The sequence below is a fragment of the Pogona vitticeps genome, chromosome 5 (assembly GCF_051106095.1).
Source record: "Pogona vitticeps strain Pit_001003342236 chromosome 5, PviZW2.1, whole genome shotgun sequence".
In the NCBI taxonomy this organism is placed as follows: domain Eukaryota; kingdom Metazoa; phylum Chordata; class Lepidosauria; order Squamata; family Agamidae; genus Pogona; species Pogona vitticeps.
Genome location: NC_135787.1, coordinates 18,242,278 through 18,261,493, shown reverse-complemented (window position 1 = coordinate 18,261,493; position 19,216 = coordinate 18,242,278). Strand labels below are relative to the sequence as shown.

Below are 19,216 nucleotides of genomic sequence, written 5' to 3'. Positions count from 1 at the left end.
AAGTGAAATAAGGAGAGAGGGGGAAAACACCCTGAAAATAATGAATAGGCTTCCTGGAAAATTACACTTTCTGTTGCAGTGCACGCATGCACACACATGCATACACACCCCTAACTTTGAATGCATCATATAAGCATGCCAGCAAACAGCTCACTATGATAACACCATAAGAACAGCTACAGGATTGGTTTTAATCAGCTTCTCATATTATTGTTATTGCACACATTGGTAGCACACAATAATTCATTTTTCGCTTTTTATCAGCAATTTTTACTCTGTGCCAAGCGAAATAAATAGGGATTCCCTCACACCCACACTGAATATGACAGGAATTGGAACCAGAGCTCAAAAATGCCGCACTTTAAACAAACGGCCCCTTATTTGGACTCTCCTTTTTCTCAATAACGAAGTATTAACTATGTTACATTACGATGGTGATCGGCGACTTAAAGATTAATAACTTTCTCTTTCGTGATGCAACTTTAACTTTTGTGCTGTGTTTATAATTACAAGGGTGTGGCCTCCCTAAATGATACAGGAGAAATGTCATATAGCTCAAGTTCTAGTTCATGTTTGCCTTGTCTTATTTATTAATTATTATTACTTGGCACCAATTTGTTATGAGTTACAGCAATCCTATGAGTTACTGATCTCTAAAAAGTCGTCTCGTGAACAGTCCTGCTCAGTGTAGTCCCCTTCACTGAGTCTCCCATCTTGTATTCAAGCTTCCTTTTTTTCCTGCTACCTTCAATTTTTCACAGCATTATAATCTTTTTCATGTCTTGGCTGCTCATGAGGACAAGTGACCTTATTACATGATCTTGTGATATACAGTAGTTCACCCATTATGTTGTGCTAAAGATTTAATTGTGTGTGGATGGGGCTACTTTATAACCTCTCTCAAAGTTCCCAGCAGAAAAGCCACCACTCTCCCATTGCTAAACTGGTCTCTGGTGAAATTACTATATTCAATGCAAACAGAACAACATCTGTCCACCTCTCACCCTATCCACCTAATCCAAATAGCATCTCCTGAGTAGTTACAACATACATAGGTCACACCTTTTACTTTGATCTCACTGTGACCTCTATGGATATCCCATTATAATTTTATGTCAGTAATTTCAGGATGAGTTGTGTAGGTCCATCACTGAACAACTGCACCAGAAAGTACCTGCTCAAATAAACAGAAACATGAGAACCTACTAGATGAGCAGGCACATTGGGTGTGTCTGTGAGACAGAGATGGGGGAGGGATCTGATCAGTCTATGTATAATAATCATTCCTATATGAGTAGCCCAAAAATGTTTACTTAGGCCATTTCTGGTCCAAAGTATTTTACAAAATCTGAAAATATGCAGTCTTAGTTAAGATTTATATGGGACAACACCTTCTGCTTAGCAGTTGTGTAGATCTATTGAAACTGTAATCTGTATTGTAGCTATGTGGCCAACTAAAAAGGCACAACATTTGTGCAATCTTTTGAAAGTTCAATATTACTTAGTAAGGCACAGTGTTACAAAAAGCAAACAAGAGACAGAGGAAGAGAAGATAACATGATCTTAAAATAATGCTGTCTGAAGGTTGCCCTAAGATGCAAAATACAAAAAGTTTTTAAAATTCAACTGCTTCTTCTCATACCCACTGCAACACTCATAGGCTTTATGGATGTTGGATATCTTGTGCTTTTGTACTCACGATTTGAAAAGCAAGGAAATGGCCCCATATTGTCACACTATATCATACGGTACTGCTAGCAGGAAAAAGGATGCCAGGCTTTACACAGCAAAGGGCAGCCTGAATGTTGACAACACTAATAACAGCAGTCAAGATGGTCTACAAGATACCCTCTACTGCTCACTACCATTCATTAAGTGACACAATGCAAGGAAAAATCCCAAGTGACTCCTTTTTTTATCAGGCAGCCACTTCTCACTCAAACACACAGCTATTGTCAGAGCTGTTTTTCAACACGTGTGAATGGCAGTGTTAGTATAACAGTCATCTATTACCTCTTAAGAAAGCTCTGCTTTCAATGTTTCTATTGTCACTCCCAGTGTCTTGCCTTTCTCAGTCCGAGTTTTGGGATTGGACTACCAGCTCAAGCAATATTAACACATCTCTTTCTTTACCTGGCTTTATGTCACTACCCAGATAAAGTCAAATGGATGCAAATCAGTGATATAAGCTGCAAAAGAATTGCAGATGCAAGGCCCTAGAAATCTATAAAATGTTACTGGTAACATAGCCCAATCCCTCCCTCCCTCCCTTCTCTATCTGTCTGTCTGTCTGTCTGTCTGTCTGCTGTCTGTTTCCTGCCTTTTTCCTTAAAAGGACCCAAGGAGGCTTACATAATTAAAAACAGTACAGTGGTGCCTCGCTTAACAGGCGCCCCATTTAATGATGAAATCGCATAGCGATTGACTTTTTGTGATTGCTTTGCGATGTGCCCCATGGGGAAAAATCACTTTGCGATGATCGGTACCCTGTTTCACTTACCGATCATCGCAAAGCGATGATTTTTTAACAGCTGATCAGCGGTTCCAAAATGGCCAGTGGGGTAAAAAAATTGGCCACCCGCTGTTTTCTGGGACGGATTCCTCGCTTACCGGGCAGTGAAAATGGCCACCGTATGGAGGATTTTTGCTTAAAAGTGAGTCTGAAGCCCATAGGAACGCATTGAAGGGGTTTCAATGCATACCTATGGGCTTTTTAATATCACATAGTGACAAAATCGCTTTGCAGTGATTTTTGCTGCACCAATTATCGTCGCTATGCGAGGCACCAGTGTATTTAAAAGCTAAAAGTAAATACTATATAGAAATATTTGAAAAAGTTAAAGAATTATTATAATAAAATGGTAAATGAAATCAATATTTAAAACACATTTAAAACAGCAGAGCACAACAATCCATTAAAAACCCCTCTCAGATTACCAGTCATTAAGGAAAAGCCCGCCTAAAGAGACAGGTCTTTGCCTGCCTGCCTGCGGAAGGACAGCAAAGATGGGGTCAGCCTAGCTTTCCATGGGAGGGAGTTTCAGAGTCTGGGATCAGGAAGAGAAAAGTGCACCTGTGAGGGTGGTGGGACCAAGAGAAAGGCCTCTTCTGAAGATCTGAATGCCCAGGCAGGCTCATAGAGGGAGATGCGGTCTTTTAGGCATCTTCGGCCCAAGTTGTTTAGGGCTTTATAGGTTAAAACCAGCACTTTGGATTGTCCCTGGAAATGGATCGGCAGCCAGTGGAGCTACTGTAACAAGGGAGGTACTATATGTTCCCTGTAGCCAGCCCCAGTAAACAATCTGGATGCAGCATTTTGGACCCTCTGGAATTTCTGAACACTTTCCAAAAGTGTGTTACACAGATGTAACTAGGGCGGGTGTCACTGTGGCCAGATCTGACCTCTCAAGAAACCAGCGCAGCTCACTATTCCACAGTGAGGGGGTAGCCCTTCAGCAGAGGCAGCTATCGAATTGATTTCCACCATGGAGCCATACCAATGCTCCAAACACCAATGAGAGTGCTGTTCTTCAGCCTAACTTGACCAGGTGACCTGAGGAATCACTAATTTCCTGATTTTATAGAACTAAGGCCTGGTTCCTCATTTCTAAGCAAGTTGACTGTGGGAATAGTTGCCAAATAAATGTTCTTGCTTAATCTTTTTGATTGGCCAACTTTTGTTCAACCATACCCCATCTCTGATTCTTTGAGTTATCCTCTGTACGTAGCAGAACTCATTCTTCATCCAGCCCTCAGCTCTGCAGCCTACTGCTAGAAGTGGCCAAGATTCAGAGGACATAGTACTTCTGAAGAGCTGTTGTCATTGAGAACCTCCACAGAGTAATTTTAGACATACCTTGAGGTCAGATAGACTATTTACATTAAGTACATCCGGTATAACACATATTTCATGCAGTTTTCTTAGCTGTGGCTAAAATAATCTCACCCACAAGCCTGAGAATGTTGCTAATCATTCATTAACATTCCTCAAAGTATTAGTGAGCATTCAATAAATTTAGGCAAGTATAATACTACCCACAGTGTTTAAGGAGTCAATAAACTTCAGTTGTGAACTTCTTTCCAGTACTTGCCACAAAATATATCCCATGCTCGTGTTTCTACTTTGACGGTCAGAGTTGCTGACGGAGACTACTCTGGAAACATAACACTGACCTCAAAGGAGAATATGCAAATCATTTCTTTGGTGTGGCTGGAATAGGATATATTAGCCAGATCAGGCAGCAAGAATCAATGGGAGTTCTATAAATACTTTTGTGTAAAGGAGTAGGAAAAAAATAGAAGAAGATAGCCAGCTAGTTTATGTTTGTTTTACCGGTAACTAGGGTATTGCTTGTACAAGCATAGCCTTCAGTAATTAGCAGAAGGAATTGTGTACACAAAAGAATCTAACATATCTGTAAAATCCTCACAACTTGTCAATGGGCATGCTCACTTTAACAAACATATGCTCAAAATACAAGGCCCACCTTTTAGCCCTTCATTTAAAACTCCCTTTATAAATATCTGTAATAATAACACCACCATAACAATGCTTCTCTATCCTGTGATCCTTTCTTACTAGGTGGGCAGGCTCAGAAAGCAGATGGAAAACCAGTCTTAAAACATTTACTTCTGTGATTTGAGGTGAGAGCTATCCCTCTTCCCAGCTGGCTATTAAAGAGGGGAAGCAATCCAAATAAGAAACCTCCGTCCCTCTTCTCCACATTAAAAGAAGAAAGCATGCTGTTCTCATTAGCAATAAAACCCTGACATACATACATTCTCCTACACAAAACCTCTTTCAGCGATGTCAAAAGTAGAACACTGGCAGCATTTGTCACCTCTTGGGTCTCACTTTCCAGCACACTTCTTGTTATACACAATTAGGTCCATGCCAAGATTTGGTACATTTTATAATAAATCCCTTGACCACATTTGCTACAAGCCTGGCAGCTCTGGAAGGATTCTATTCATTAAAAGCAGAAAGTGAGTGTGTGCACTCACATGCATGTGCACACCCACCCACACTTAGCAGACAACACAGCTTACCTTGCAAAGCTCCAGCACAACACGACCCATTTGAACAGCAATCCCTTCTCCTCCTTCGTGCTTGCTCAAGGAAGACTACCATATGACTGTGATTAAGGAGCGTATATATAAAAAAGGCTCCAATCAACTTTTCTGATTTTCATCCCTTGCCTCCCCCCTTTTCACCTCTAACCTCCTCCCTCATCCCCCCCTCTTCTCTATGTGAGGTAAGGGCTGGGTTATGCATGCATTTAAACAGTAACCATCTGTTACTAGCAAGAAAGCTCTATCTCCTTCTCAGGTTTCCTCAGTTTTTGGAACAGCCACATTATGGTATGATGAAATGCAAGCTTTAGGCTGAGAAAGTCCACTCTGTGATGCACACAAAAGAACACTGCAAGGGACTTGCAGCAGCAGGGGCTCCTGTTGGCCGCACAGTCTTGTGTATGTACAGATGAAGCAAAACAGAAAAACCTCACATTTTTTTTCCAGCTGGTGCCTTCTAGCATTCCAACAGCTGCAACCTCAGAAACCAGTTGCAAGGACAACAGGTCTTCCTTATTGTAAGGGTGGCCAGGGGGGAAAAACGCATTCCTTCTTAGAAAGTGTCTTGCCATCCCCCAAATTATTGCAATGCCTTTGGAAACACACTTTATTTCTCTGAAGAATTTTTATCCTGCTACTCAGAACAGGTCCTGGAATGGATCGATAAAGCACAAAGATAAGGTTTGCTTTCATTTCTAATGCTTTTAAACTTCATGGCAATGCTAAAAGAACCCCAAGGCCGTGACTCTACAATTTTGTTCATACATTTACTTACAAGTGATGCGATCAGAAGGAATCTCATCCTTGATTCCTATATAGCACAAAGAGGGAAAAACATTTCCGCCCAAGGGCCACATGAGTAACTTGTTGAGGGCAAAACATCACCAAAGCATCAGCAATGCTTCTCTTCCTTCCTGCTCCCCCCCCCCCACCCGACCTGGCTTCCACCAAGACCACACACAAACAGATGCACACTCTTTCTTTCACACATATAACCAAACTGTCTAAGCTGCAATTAGATTAGGGAAAAAAAGTTTCAAGTTAGGTTAATAGAAGACTTCCTAACTTCAGCATGAGAGTATAAATGGGTGGAGGATCCTGTCCTTTCCCTAGTTATGATACTCTCCCATCATGCCTTCAGCAGTGGAAGCATGGGGATTTTTAAAAAGAAAGATGGGAGCATAGTGGTTAGTTATTCCTTCTCCAGGAGTGAACCCAACCCGAAACGAGAGAAGCTTTTCTCTGCCTCTCATCCAATATTCCATTTTTGGGTAAAGTTCTGCAGCCTGCTGTGGCAACCCAGTTCCAGAAATTCCTGGGTGATATGGATTATCCAGATGCATTTCAATCTACCTTCAGGCCTGGTTATGGAACAGAGATGGCTTGGGTTGCCTTACTTTCCAAACTGGACAGAAGCAACTAGGAAACAATCCAACCTAAAACTCAGAGGAGCTTCTGCTCATTAGAGTTGACAATAATGTGCCAGATAAATCAATTGCCTGACTCAGCACAAGTCAACTTCCTATGTTCCTAATGATTAGACAGGATGGCTACATACTATTTTAAGTATCAGGAATAATATGTTTCTCTATATGAAGGCAAGACAGACTCCTGCCCTGCTGGTGAACTTCCTACAAGCAACTGATTGGCCTCTGTATGAGCAGAATGTTGGACTACATTGGTGACATCCAGCATGGCTCTTTCCCACCTCTTATGAGCATGAATAGGATAATCTCTGTTCACCCATATACTGATGTTCAACAGGTTGAAACAAACACCACGCACAATATCCTATTGTATTGTGCAGCTCTGATGTTATATTCTAGGGCACTTAACCCGATCAACCAACCCCATCAGCCACAAATGCTCTAGGTCAGTGGTTCTTAACCTTTGTTATTCAGATGCTTTTGAACTGCATCTCCCAGAAACCCCAGTCAGCACAGTTGGTGGTGAAGGCTTCTGGGAGTTGCAGTCCAAAACTCCTGAGTAACCCAAGGTTAAGAACCAGTGCTCTAGGTGATCTTGTTTAACCTCTTTTCCAGGAAGCACAATGGGGATTCAAACTCCTGATGCCAGACACTCCAGTACACTGAGCTGTAAAGGTCATGACCTTACAAAAGGTCAATAGTCATTCCTGATTTTTCACACCGATCAAATTTTCACATTTGTTTCAAAAATCAAATTGTTTGCCAGTCTTAACTGAGTAAGAATAATGCTTACCATGGAATTTTATCAGATTTGGTTACACAGAATTTTCTAACTCTTTCCCATGTAACTTGCCTGAAAAGAGTCTCCAGGCATACAGGGAGCTAAATTTTGGTCCTGGCCCAGACGTCACCCAATTTCCCTGACCCTACAGCAAAAGTTCACAGATAGAATATGGACATCTGCAGTGGGCAGGTCTATGCCAATAGATTACAAAATCAGGCTTCTGTGCAAAGTAGAATCTTAATCACATAGGGCCCTTAATTGCCTGGAGGTCTCCTATGCAGCTGTCCAAGATAAATATCTACATGTGCAAAAACACGCTAATGGACCAGAGCCAACAGCAAAGCCTCATCTACTTTTCGAGACCCCTTCCTTCAATCTACACAGACACTAAATGAACCATGATGGAGGCACACAGAAGACTTATAAACTCTAGAAAGTATCAGACAGCAGGAAGACAAGAATATAAAATAATCAAACCTTAGCTTCTACATTTTAGACAGACTATGTAGCTTTAATTACTTAATTGATTAATTTAAGGCATGTATCTCAGGGAACGCAACAGCATTCCTGGCCTAGCTTACTTGGAGAGATGAAAGGTAAGAGTGGTCCTTTCGGACCCAATAGGCGGGGTATTAATCAAATAAATAAAATAAATAAATAAATAAACTACAGTAGTACTACAAGTAAGTGTATTGGTCAACCCCAACCATTTTTCTTGTAATATTTGTGTTTTTAATATTCCTTTGTTAATCACTCTCCCAAATATGCACAAATAAAGGCAGACATGAACACTACAAATATTTTGTTACAGTAATGCAAGTTTATCCATATGCCTGAAATGTGCTGGTTTGTGTTTTTTTTAATGGTATGAAACATAAATTAAACATTGGTTAAAACGTTGCTTAAAATTCTATCATAGTTGTGCAATGAGGTATGTAGAGGATGGGGTCCTGAGTTTACAGAGATGTCAGGAAGTAGCACTGAGAGATCACTGATCTTTCTAAAATAACAACAACAACAACACTATTGAACTTTTCAGACCTTAGCATAAAATTACAATGATTCTGTGTTCCTGTAATGTTCTTTTGAAAGCAAAACACTGGCGCACACTAGAGTGCCTGTATGATGTTGAACAGCTGGACAATATGCATTTTCCTAAACAACACAGAGATCTTTTGTGACCTAGAAGCCCTTCAAGTTCTTGTGCTCTGTCAAGGTTGTTCGTGCTCCCTGATGCACTGTTTATGTTATCCATCATACACTTTGCCTGGAAACAGCTTAACTGAGATGAGAGAACAGACATATTGCTTCCTAATCCTTTACATGTCTCTACCAAGGAAAGTCTTTTTGGCCTGTTACTGATGAAGTATGCCATCAGCATATCTAGATTAACACTAAATAACACTATGCATAAATACCAATACATTTAGGTTGTTTCCAAGAAACAGTAAACAGTATCATGTTTGTGAATAACTTAGAGAAAGACGTATAAGACTTTCATACTAAACAAATGGGAAAGAACAAGAAAGAAGCTCCTATTCTGATTTTATTGTGCTGTTGCCTATTCCCAACAGAAAGACACTGAATCATGAAGGATTTGTGTTAATGGAAGAGGGGAATCCTTTATGTTCTTTTGTAGTTTCCTCTTTCGTTTAGCCTTTCTTCACTCTCTCACCTTATCAAATGACCTCAGAAATGTTTAATACAATAGCATTGTGGGGATTGCTGTCAACAGCCAATCAGAACATCAGTGATGTCCTGTACCTCCAAGTTTATCCAATGAGCTTAAAACTGCAGGAAGTTTTAACCCCCTCCTACAGTGACTTCCTGATTTTCATGTATTGCATATTTGCACATATTTTCCGTTCAGAAAAAGAAGGAACACCATAAATACAATGCACCTTGCTGTCCTTCTTTTGTATTCATTGTATTTCCTCCCTAGCTTAAAACCTCAGGTTCGAAGTCTGACCCAAGCAGCACCAATTGACCTTTACTGAAGCAAAAAATCCATCTTCTTACCTGGTCCCTCTCTCAGTTAAGGAGGCAACTGTTCGGCAGCATGATCCTCTTCCCCATACTTGCCAAGATGGGCAATGTGACCTGCAGCTTGAGGTGGAGAAAGAGCCATTTTGAAGCAGTGGTGTGAAGGTGGCATAAGGATGGCACGGTGACCACTGTGAGTAGCCCTGGCTCGGGGGTTGATTTGGGTGGCCCAAAAGGATGACCAACTGAATCTGTCTGGCTGAGAGCTGTCTGTTAGTAAGAGGTCAGCCAGGACTAACCCAAAAAGAGAGGAGAGGTCGAATTATCTATTTTGTTCCTTGCTCTCAGACAGGAAAGGCTGTCCAGAGGGAGACACAGAGGTCAGCTGACGTCCCCCTTAATAGACTTGGCCTTTCTTTTGTTTCCTCTCTCCTTTGGTCTTGAGCAATGGAAACAAGGGTCTCATACTGTACTCTAGAGCATCATTTCCTCTAAGGTAAAGGTAAAGGTAAAGGTTCCCCTTGACAATTTTTGTCCAGTCGTGTTCGACTCTAGGGGGCGGCGCTCATCCCGCTCTTCAAGCCATAGAGCCAGCGTTTTGTCCGAAGACAATCTTTCCGTGATCACATGGCCAGTGTGATTTAGACACGGAACGCTGTTTACCTTCCCACCGAGGTGGTCCCTATTTATCTACTTGCATTTGCATGCTTTCGAACCGCTAGGTTGGCAGGAGCTGGGACAAGCGACGGGCACTCACTCCGTAGCGTGGATTCGATCTTATGACTGCTTGGTCTTCTGACCCTGCAGCACAGGCTTCTGCGGTTTAGCCCGCAGCGCCACCACGTCCCTTATCATTTCCTCTAGCAGCCACTTTATCCACAGATATGAAACTTCTGAATTATTTATATTTACAACAGAGGTGGGAAATCTTCCATTGTAACTGTCTAAACGAGACAGAATGAAATGACAACTTAAAAGAGATAGTCCCTTTCATGTTTAACCAAAGGACCAATAAACTAAAGAGCAGGGGAGGAAATGAGGTACTCCCTGAAAAAAGAAACCAAAAACAATCAAACCTGAAAGTCTTCCTCATAGTTAAGTTGCTTCATTCAACAGAATTGTAGATGAGTCATGAGGCATTTTCAAAGGCATTTTTCACATATCCATTTATGGAATTGAAGAAGGCAATGTCCAGAGTTCATTCACCAATGATGCTTGATTTGAATATTTCCATGTCTCACCTTTGTTGTGGCAGGCAGTCATTAGTGGTATTACCATACCAAAATCCAAGATTTCTCAGTTGTTTGTCAAGAACAGCCCTCATTTCTTTTGCAGGTGGGAGTACCTTAAACTTAAAATAATCAGAGATTTGGGAAATTCCATCGGAATTAAAGGGAATCAAAACCTGCTTTCAGTTCAGATGCTGGATTCATTGCTATCTGCAGTGGTTTCCCCATTAATGGAACAAGCTTGATTTTTCTCATGCAGGTCAATGGTTCCTACTTAGTTCATACCAAAGTAGATAATTTGAACTATAAAGATTTACCGGAAATGAAAATGTATAGAATTAGCCCTGCCTCAAAAGTATCAGGTTTCTGGCTGCAGAGCTGGCCTTAATTTAGGGAAATGGTGGCGCTGCGGGCTAAAGTGCAGAAGCCTGTGCTGCAGGGTCAGAAGACCAGCAGTCATAAGATCAAATCCACACGACGGAGTGAGTGCCCATCACTTGTCCCAGTTCCCGCCAATCTAGCGGTTCGAAAGCATGCAAATGCGAGTAGATAAACAGGGACCACCTTGGTGGGAAGGTAACAGCGTTCTGTGTCTAAGTCGCACTGGCCATGTGACCACGGAAGATTGTCTTCGGACAAACGCTGGCTCCATGGCTTGGAAACGGGGATGAACACCGCCCCCTAGAGTCGTACACGACTGGACAAAAAAAAATTATCAAGGGGAACCTTTACCTTTACAAAAGTATCAGTGAGTGCTCTCCTTTATTAACCCCTACCTATACAAACCAATTATTGTGATTCACATCTCTGGGAGACTAAGGGATCGAATATTGCTCTTCATGGACTATTCGAGCCTGCACTGGCCAGAATGTCCAACAGATGACATATCAAATGTCTGTGCTGTCAATATTACTCACCTCAATCCCGTCATAGTAATGGGAGTCATTTTGGTTGATCATACACAGATGTGTGTGATCAACCAGTATTTGTTGTTGTTGTTTAGTCATTAAGTTGTGTCCAACTCTTCGTGACCCCATGGACCAGAGCACGCCAGGCCCTCTAGTCTTCCACTGCCTCCCAGAGTTGGGTCCAATTCATGTTGGTTGCTTCAATGACACTGTCCAACCATCTCATCCTCTGTTGTCCCCTCCTCCTCTTGCCTTCACACTTTCCTAACATCAGGGTCTTTTCCAGGGAGTCTTCTCATGAGATGGCCAAAGTACTGGAGCCTCAGCTTCAGGTTCTGTCCTTCCAGTGAGCACTCAGGGTTGATTTCCTTCAAAATGGATAGGTTTGCTCTCCTTGCAGTCCAGGGGACTCTCAAGAGCCTCCTCTAGCACCACAGTTCAAAAGCATCAATTCTTTGGTGGTTAGCCTTCTTTATGGTCCAGCTCCCACTTCCATACATCGCTACCGGAAAATCATAGCTTTGATTATGTGGACTTTTGTTGGCAAGGTGATGTCTCTGCTTTTTAAGATGCTATCTAGGTTTGTCATCACTTTCCTCCCAAGAAGCAGATGTCTTTTAATTTTGTGGCTGCTGTCACCATCTGCAGTGACCATGGAGCCCAAGAAAGTGAAATCTGTCACTTCCACCACATCTTCCCCTTCTATTTGCCAGGAGGTGATGGAACCAGTGGCCGTGATCTTAGGGTTTTTTTTATGTTGAGCTTCAGACCATTTTTGGCGCTCTCCTCTTTCACCCTCATTAAGAGGTTCTTTAATTCCTCCTCACTTTCTGCCATCAGAGTGGTATCATCTGCATATTGGAGGTTGTTGATATTTCTTCGGGCAATCTTAATTCCGGTTTGGGATTCATCCAGTCCAGCCTTTTGCATGATGTATTCTGCATATAAGTTAAATTAGCAGGGAGTCAATATACAGCCTTGTCGTACTCCTTTCCCAATTTTGAACCAATCACTTGTTTCAAATCCAGTTTTAACTGTTGCTTCCTGTCCCACATATAGATTTCTCAGGGAAAAGATAAGGAGATCAGGCAGTTCCATTTCTTTACTTGCCATAGTTCGCTGTGGTCCACACAGTCAAAGGCTTTTATGTAGTCAATTAAGCAGAAATAAATGTTTTTCTGGATCTCTCTGGCTTTCTCCATAATCCAGCCATTTTAGTAATTTGGTCTCTAGTTCCTCTGCCCCTTCGAAATCCAGCTTGTACTTCTGGGAGTTCTCGGTCCACATACTGCTGAGGTCTACCTTTTAGGATTTTGAGCATAACTTTGCTAGCATGTGAAATGAGTGCAATTGTACGGTAGTTGGAGCATTCTTTGGCACTGCCCTTCTTTGGGATTGGGATGTAGACAGATCTTTTCCAATCCTTTGGCCATTGCTGAGTTTTCCAAACTTACTGGCATATTGAATGTAGCACCTTAACAGCCTCATCTCTTAAGATTTTAAAATCAACCAGTATATGCGTCTAATATTACCATTCTTGGCACAAAACTTCATACAAAAGACTGAACTGGTGAAACTGCTTATTCTCTGTTGCTTGAACAAACATTCTTATCATTAGGTTATACAAGAAATTAAGGTCCAAGTCAAGATGTATCAAGGAAAAATAATTTCATAAAACTTACTGTATGTCCCATGAGAAAACAAGGAATTTGTTATTAGCAAATATGTATTAAAGCTTTCTCTCCATTTCTAAATAACGATACCCCAGTTCAGGTTGTTTGTACTATCCCATGTTTATATTAACTAAGTTAAGGACACGTGAAAACTAAGATGATTTATTTATACAAAGAATACATCCTTATAGTTGATGTGGAAAGTTGAATAAAGGATATCAACAAAACACCAACTAGAGCATCAAAGCATGAACACTACCTCCATATGCTGCCCATTTAGAGAAATAAATGGGAAGCATTTATTTTTTGTTGTAACAACACATCCATAACCTGGTCACGCTCTGAGAAACAGTCTAGAATTTGTGGATGCGGTTATTTTCTGCTGTTCCTCATTGTCCCATGTATTTTTTTTATGTCAGGATTACTACTTACAACATTAAATAATAATTCATGCTTTCACATGACCTATCAGAAGAGCATTAAACAATAATTTAATGTGGTTTGTTCCAGTCCTGCTAGCTAATTCTCCTGTTGTTCAGGGAGTGGGGAGCGAGCTGTGTAATTTTTTTTTTTACTTAAGCTTTAATGGACCGCAGCCCACTTTACCGGATGCACTGAGTTTGCTTCAGATGACAGGTCATTATTCACAAACTCGGGTATATAATAAGCTGCCAACTGAGACAACGCTGTATGCACCTGGTGGAGTATACCTTACCATATACATCCTAAGATGTGTTAGTGAATGGCTGGGGCAATGTGACCAGTGGTGTAAAGGGGAAATAAAATACAAAACCTACTACCAATGATTGTTACCTTAATAGTGATTATTGGCAAAAAGTATAATCAGTCCCAAAAAGTACCTGGGTAGAAACATGACATCAGCGCACAGATGAGCTGATTAGCTCATGCACTGTAGTGAAAATCTTTTATGACTACAAGAGACAAAGATGAACCACTTGATGAATTTTTGAATTAGAAGATTCTAAGAGTTGGAGGGAATTGAAACAATGCTTATAGGCAATAATACTTGCCTTCTCAATCACAAATAGTAGTTAGTGGTAATTTAGACATTTCCCATAGACCTGGCTTGATTCAGCACATGTTGTGAGAAGGAAGCCATTATCCTTCTTCATGTCACAGGAGATAAAGCTGAACATCTTGATAAAATTGTGCTTGATTGCCTCTCATTGGAATTAGTCTTTGAAGCTCTTTTGTTCAAGGACAAGTGCCTTGAGGTAAGAGACAACTTGTCCTAGGAGATGAAAATCTCTCCCCATAATGATTTCTGAATATAGGAACAAATACTGTGAATACAGGAACTTCCACATGAGCTGTGGGTCATATCCTGCAAAAAGGAAGAGGAACCTTCTCAGAAACACAGATTCATAGAATTATATAATCTGAGGAAAATATTACATCTAGGCGCAGATGTAAGTTTCCTCAATGGTAAGCAGGTATTTATGACTGGTAAACTGAACATTTAAATGTGCACATTTTAAAATGTATATACGTATACGTGTACATGCATAAAATATTACAAGATCACTCTTGAAATGGGCACAATTCTGTTCATTTTTACCATGTGTGCAATTGTTTGTCACACATAATAGCAGCCTTGGGAATAAGGCCTTCTGTTCGTAATATAGACTTAACTTCTGCAGAAGCAGGCATAGCATTGTGCTTTATGTGCACTTAGTCAAAGCTATGGTTTTTCCTGTAGTGATGTATGGAAGTGAGAGCTGGACCATAAAGAAAGCTGACCGCCGAAGAATTGATGCCTTTGAATTGTGGTGCTGGAGGAGACTCTTGAGAGTCCCCTGGACTGCAAGGAGAACAGACCTATCAAATCTAAAGGAAATCAACCCTGAGTGCTCACTGGAAGGACAGATCCTGAAGCTGAGGCTCCAATACTTTGGCCATCTCATGAGAAGAGAGGACTCCCTGGAAAAGACCTTAATGTTGGGAAAGTGTGAAGGCAAGAGGAGAAGGGGACGACAGAGGATGAGATGGTTGGACAGTGTCACCGAAACAACCAACATGAATCTGACACAACTCCGGGAGGCAGTGGAAGATAGGAGGGCCTGGCGTGCTCTGGTCCATGGGGTCACGAAGAGTCGGATACGACTAAACGACTAAACGAACGAACAAAGAGATAATATTTTTTAAGTTCTGTTTCACCTAGTTTCAGGAACTAAAAAGAAACAGAAGTATTTGTAGATCCTGTTTTTCCCCAGTGTTTATGAAATGAGCAATTTGCTACTGCCCCATGTGAGCCAAAGCCTAATAGATTAAATGGGGTGAGCTCTTGCTCACACAATTGCAAGCCCAAAGACTGCATGGTCCTCTACACTCCACATTTCTTAAATGTTATTCTGCCCAAGATGTTTTGCTCTCTCTCTATAAATCCCTCAACAAATACTTCTAATTTTTCCAGTTCCCCAAACTAGCTGAACAAAATTTTTTAATGTATTCTTGAAGGCTTTCATGGCCTGAATCAGATGGTTGTTGTAGGTTTTTTGGGGGCTGTTTGGCTGTGTTCTGGAGGTTTTTCTTCCTAATGTTTCACCTGTCTTTGTGGCCAGCATCTTCAGGGGACAGGAGTTAGAACTCTGTCTGTGTTCTAGTGTAGCGTGTGGGATAGTTGAATATTTATAGCTGTGGGATCAGCTTTTTATCCTTTTCAGGAGATTGGACAATTATGGTGATCAGGATGTTTTTTGTTACGGGAGTATTGTTGTGATAAGGGGGGAGATGATCTGTCACTGTGATTGATGGGTGTTGTTAGCTAGTCTTTTGTGTTCAGTGATCACTAGTCCTTGTGGCTGGGTAGAGTTTGTTGACCTTTTTGCAGCCTGTAACTAAGCTAGACTACACAGGGAAGCCATTGAAATCCATGAACATCAGCACAGCTTCAATAAAAAAGAAGAAAGTCTAAAACTCAACAAAGCCTGGCTCCCAGCAGTGAAAAATATAGCCTGCAATCTGTAATCACAAGTATGGATTCTGGGAAACCTACAGCAAGAGACAAACTGCACAAACAGGAGAATCTTGCACTACAGATTTTGCTGAACTATATCACTACTTTTGGGTAACTGCATGTTCTACTGTTGACACATTTTAAAAGCATTTCCTTGATGCAAGATCACTGCTAACCCTACCTTTATGCAGTGTGGAAAGTTTTATTAACTAAGGAATAAACATATTTCCCCCACCTGCAATCAAGTACACTATCTTCAACATGCACCCAGAAATATCACAGATAAGTAATATATCATCATGACTCCTCACTTATTTAATCTGGAATCTAAGTGTTTTTTGTTGTTAGAACAAGTCTTTTCCTCAGCAAGATGGACTGGAGTCCCAGAAATACAGTAAAACCAAATAAAAGTGTGTTTCAAGGTCTACATAGATGTTTTCAGTAAGGAGAGGGTAGTATAACAAATCTTAACTAAGTAGAGCACAACAGATTATGAGTCAGTTCTGAAGTAATCTGTAAACGACATGAATATACTCATAGTGAACACCTGGCCCATTGTGTGCATGTTAATGTAACTGCCAGTTTTAGCTATATATCTTCCAATACATCTTTAAAGCTGAGACTTTTTTTCCAACTTAAAAAAAAGGCAAAGGAAAACTAGACAGCTCACATTGACAGAAAGAAGAGGTGCTCTATGTACAGACAATTGATTCATATATTTAAGATTTTAAAAAAAAGATAAGGAGGTGTGAATGAAGTACTTCATTAGTGCAGATACCCTAATGACTTGGAACAAACTGAAAAGTAACATCAACCCAGCACTGAATTGTCTTTCCTTTATTAAATCGAGGAAGTTTAGAAGAATTTACAAATGTTAGGATACTCCAATAAGGCAATAATTTGAATACAGAACACTTCAGCATCTTGACTGAAATTAAGGGACAGCCAAACAACAGTAGTGGTGACAGTATCAAACGGCAGCTTTACAAAAATAAGTTTTGGTACAGTTCTGCACAGATGACGTCATTGTAGCAAATGTTTCACAATACACCTGGAACAAAAAAAAGTAGAAGCCTCCAGGCGGGCGGGAGCTGATGCAGAGACAGCACAGTGGCAGAGTAAACTATTCAGTAATTGCCGTGCATTGTCTGACTACTAGTTTAAATTTTGAAATCAATGGAGTAGAGCTGGAAAACATTTTTCTATGTCACTTCACAGAAGAAAAATGTGGCTGTATCTACACCTCACTCCAATTCTCTCCAGAGGGTTGGAAAACCCTCTTGAAGTACAGTGGTGCCCCGCTTAACGATTTTAATTGGTTCCAAAAAAGTCATCGCTATGGGAAAACATCGCTAAGCAAAATGCGGTTTCCCATTGAAATGCATTGAAAACCAGATAATCCGTCCGTAAGTGAAAATCGCCATAGGAAACATCGCTAAGTGAAACGCGGTTCCCCAACTGAAATGCACTGCAACCCATTCAATGCATCTCAATGGGGAAAAAAAATTCAACAACAAATTAAAAAAGAGTCAGAACAAAGTCAAATTTGGTTAACAAAGGGTTTATTAAGTGCACTTTATGATTTCAAACATTTTACACAGTAAACTTTAACTTTATAACATTTTAAAAAACAGCAAACATGAGACTGTTTAAACCATCATTAAGCGAAACAGGGGACCCCAAAAACCTAATCGTTATGCGAAGCATGGTCCCGAAATTGCTAAGCAAAAATCGCCCATAGGAAACATCATTAAACGGAGCGCAAAAATGCTCTGAAAAAAGTCATTGCTAAGCGAATTCATCGTTAAACGAAGCACTTGTTAAGCGAGGCACCACTGTATAAGGTGTGGGGCTGGCGGGGATTGCTGGAGGAAGACAAAAGTGCCTCAATTTTCCCCAGTTTTTATAATTATTCTCTGCAGTGAAGGAAGAATCATAGAATCACAGAATCATAGAATAGTGAAGTTAGAAGGGGCCTATAAGGTCATCAAGTCCAACCTCTTCCTCAATGCAGGAATACCAATCAAAGGATATTTGCCAGGTGATTATCAAAATTTATTTTCAATGCCTCCAGTGTTGGAGCAAAATCCCTTCTGCAATCTTGTTTTTTTTTTTAAGATCTGGTATTTATTTATCTTAAGAACAAAAAAGGAAAATAAAAGAATATAAAGGATTAATAGTGGGATGAAATGACTAAATCATGCTTTTGACTCTGTAACAGTTTAGAGCAGAATCACTACTGGGAACAGCAATGGCCTAAGCCTTCAGGACAAAGTACCTGAAAAAATATCATTCCATTTACTCTCTGGGTGGGATGAATCATTGAATCTCTGAATACCACACCAACAGAGGTTTAAATCAGACCAGGGGAACTCTTGGCTTAATAAATTATTTATTAATCAACTTATATCCCATGTTCTCTCATAGGAGACTGTGCAGTATCAGTTGGCTGGAACAAATATAACTGAAAGACAAAACAATGGGCAAAAAACATAATTTAAGGCAGAGATTTTTTAAAATTGGTTTTCCATTATGCTTAAATTAAAACACAATTTAATAGCCTATCAGTATAAGAAAACTCAGCATGTATTTGCTAAAAAAATTACTGCAGCAAGTAAAGTTGCTTTTCCAAAGGCCTGCCTAAATAATAATACCCTTGCCTGCTGGGAGAAATACAAACAAGGAAAGATCCAGCCGGGCTTTCCTTGATACGGAAATCAAAGAGAACAGAAGTGACTACAATTCCCTAAAATCCCTCACCCTTGATTGTGCTAGATGGTGGTTTTGTTAGTCTAACATCTGGAGAGCCCAAAGGATCCCCAGCTATGCTTCCAACATTTACAGATGTGTTTAATCACCAATTAAACATCAAAGATATAGTAAGAAGAAAACAGATACTGCTAAGGAACATTTTGCTACCAGGTGTACTTCATGACAAAAACAATGGCAAACACAGCCACATTTACTTTGTTAAATAATTTGCCAGAAAAAAAAAAACCAAAAATACATTCTCAGCAAATCACAATATTGTTGCAGTTTACTTTGAGAACTTCTCTATATGAAATTTAAAAAGACAAGGCCCAGCTGTTAAAATGTCACGCACTGTGAATAAATTTGCAGAAGTAACACCATGGTAACCTAATAAAGCAAGTTGCCCTTTGC

General features: G+C 40.4%; 1 protein-coding gene across 4 annotated transcripts in view; it reads right to left on the bottom strand.

The window, feature by feature from the left end:
- Window positions 1-19,216, bottom strand: part of BMPR1B (bone morphogenetic protein receptor type 1B) — a 276,193-nt gene that overhangs the window by 194,091 nt on the left and 62,886 nt on the right. The window contains exon 1 of one of the 4 annotated variants that reach the window (XM_078394598.1): window positions 5,050-5,178. The exons of the other annotated variants lie outside the window; for them this stretch is intronic. The gene's annotated coding sequence lies outside the window, so the exon portion shown is untranslated. Of the gene's footprint in view, window positions 1-5,049; window positions 5,179-19,216 lie in introns of those variants that run through there. 4 annotated transcript variants of the gene reach the window in all.